Source organism: Oncorhynchus mykiss, chromosome 16 (assembly GCF_057628025.1).
Source record: "Oncorhynchus mykiss isolate SJ-2025 chromosome 16, ASM5762802v1, whole genome shotgun sequence".
In the NCBI taxonomy this organism is placed as follows: Eukaryota; Metazoa; Chordata; class Actinopteri; order Salmoniformes; family Salmonidae; genus Oncorhynchus; species Oncorhynchus mykiss.
The window spans coordinates 8,794,947-8,797,500 of record NC_143037.1 but is presented as its reverse complement, the minus strand read 5'-3'; positions in this window follow the sequence as shown (position 1 = coordinate 8,797,500).

The following is a 2,554-nucleotide window of genomic DNA, read 5'->3' as shown; positions in this document are numbered from 1 at the left end:
AAACGAGACGAGAGCAGAAAGGCTTGATTCATACCAGCCCCCCCCCCCCCCTCCCTCCAGAGAAGAGAAGAGAGAGACGAAACGAGACGAGAGCAGAAAGGCTTGATTCATACCACCCCCCCTCCCTCCAGAGAAGAGAAGAGAGAGACGAAACGAGACGAGAGCAGAAAGGCTTGATTCATACCACCCCCCCTCCCTCCAGAGAAGAGAAGAGAGAGACGAAACGAGACGAGAGCAGAAAGGCTTGATTCATACCACCCCCCCCCCCCCTCCAGAGAAGAGAAGAGAGAGACGAAACGAGACGAGAGCAGAAAGGCTTGATTCATACCACCCCCCCCCCCCCCCTCCCTCCAGAGAAGAGAAGAGAGAGACGAAACGAGACGAGAGCAGAAAGGCTTGATTCATACCACCCCCCCCCCCCTCCCTCCAGAGAAGAGAAGAGAGAGACGAAACGAGACGAGAGCAGAAAGGCTTGATTCATACCACCCCCCCCCCCCCTCCCTCCCTCCAGAGAAGAGAGAGACGAAACGAGACGAGAGCAGAAAGGCTTGATTCATACCACCCCCCCGACCCCCTCAGATCAGATCCTCAGATCTCTATTCTAACACTGTGTATAATGTCCTGTCTTCACCCTGACCTAGGGAGTAGGAGAAGGCCCGTATGCACAGATCTAGGACCAGCTCATCCTCTCCAGCACTGGGGAGAACACCAAACAGCTGACCTTAGATCAGCGGAGCGATTTACATCCTCCTATGTCACAAAGCAAGATTAGTTTAGCTGTGGCTGGCTCTTCTCCATCAATACAATCCTGTCCGCCATTACACCCCCCCCCCCCCCCCCTCCCACAAGGCTAAGACTTTCATTGGGCAAAGTGATCTGAGTAATTACTAATTACTGCTCAGAGCCTGAGAGAGAACCACATCAAGTTGTTTTGGTGGTGGTTGGTGGAACTGAAAGGTTGGATTGCCCCCTGGTGGTGATATATGTGTGTAATACATACAGGGCAGGGTAGCCTAGTAGTTAGAGCGTTGGTCTAGTAACTGGAAGGTTGCAAGATCAAACCCCCGAGCTGACAAGGTACAAATCTGTTGTTCTGCCCCTGAACGGGCAGTTAACCCACTGTTCCTAGGCCGTCATTGAAAATAAGAATTTGTTCTTAACTGACTTGCCTAGTTAAATAAAGGTAAAACAAATAATAATAATAAATCAAACGTGACATTAAATATTGTCTGCTCTGCTGCACTCCTGGGGGGTAATTCAGGGGATGATGATCAATAGTGTGATTCACTGCTACTCAATTGGCCCTCAGGCAACACAGCTACAACGTAATGTATTTCAATGCATGACTTTCTTACGTAATAGTGTATGTGTTATATCTGAGTGTTGATTCTAGTGGGGTTAACACCAGTGGGTTTGAAATTTAGTATGGCTTTATGATATATGTCATGTACTCACTTGGTCACTTGGTCAAGGCTACATGACTGAAAGCAACAACAATGCTGTGTGACTAGCAAACACAGTCATAGGTGTTACTGGTAACTCAAACATTTACTGGGAAATCAATATAGAAAATAATGCTTCACACCATACAGTGTTAAAACAACAACCCAAAACAAGTTACTGTAATGCCATAGTTGTTCATTCTCTAACACCGAGAAAGTGTAACAGCATCAATTCATATAAAGTGTTAATTTAAGTCGGAGTTAGGGACCCACACTCTCAGGGTGTTAGTACAGTATCAGCACTTTGAAAAGTGTTAGTTTAACACATTTCATTTCTAAGAAAGTGTTCAAATGTAAAACCGTCTGTGTTAAAATTCCGATCTCAAATCTGCTGTGCCCCCCCCCGTTTGTAATAGCGTTAGGAAAGGAGGAAGAGGGAGAGACAATTGAGACATCTGCGACGTTTGTAAACTACACATTCTCTCCACTAGCGGTTCTTGGAACAGGACAGGAAGGGGGATTGAGAGAGAGAGAGAGAGAGGTGGGAGTAACAGAGACAGAAACACAACCCTGTTTTAAAGACCCCAACAGACCCGTTTCCGTTTCACACTGCCGCGTCAGGGTGATGCGCGCAAGGTTGGTGGCAGAACATCAACCTCTTAGAGTGAAGGCAAAAAAAACATCTATCTATTTACATGTTGCGTATGAGTACATTTCACACTACTCTGGGATAATAATTGGAATCGTATGAATGTCCTGCTTAATATAATGTTTGTGTCATCATCGCAAATCAACTGCATTATACTTAAGAGACAGTTCAACACCAACCTGTAAAATGGCTCTTTGGCTAGCTTTTGCTACAGCCTATGTCAATGAGCGTTAGCATTCTAGCTAACAACTAATGCATCCAAAATAGTTATTTTGCAAAGATCACAACCAAATAATCTTAGAGACTGTTCAAGCTGGAATCAAACCATCAGTGTAAGCGTATGAGAACATCCCCCCCCAAAAAAGTGATTTTGTCTAGAGGAAATAGAACTGTAAATCTAGGCGATGTTGAACAGGCGCAGATGGCCATGGCTTTATTACTGCAGCCAAGAGTCTCGCGCATC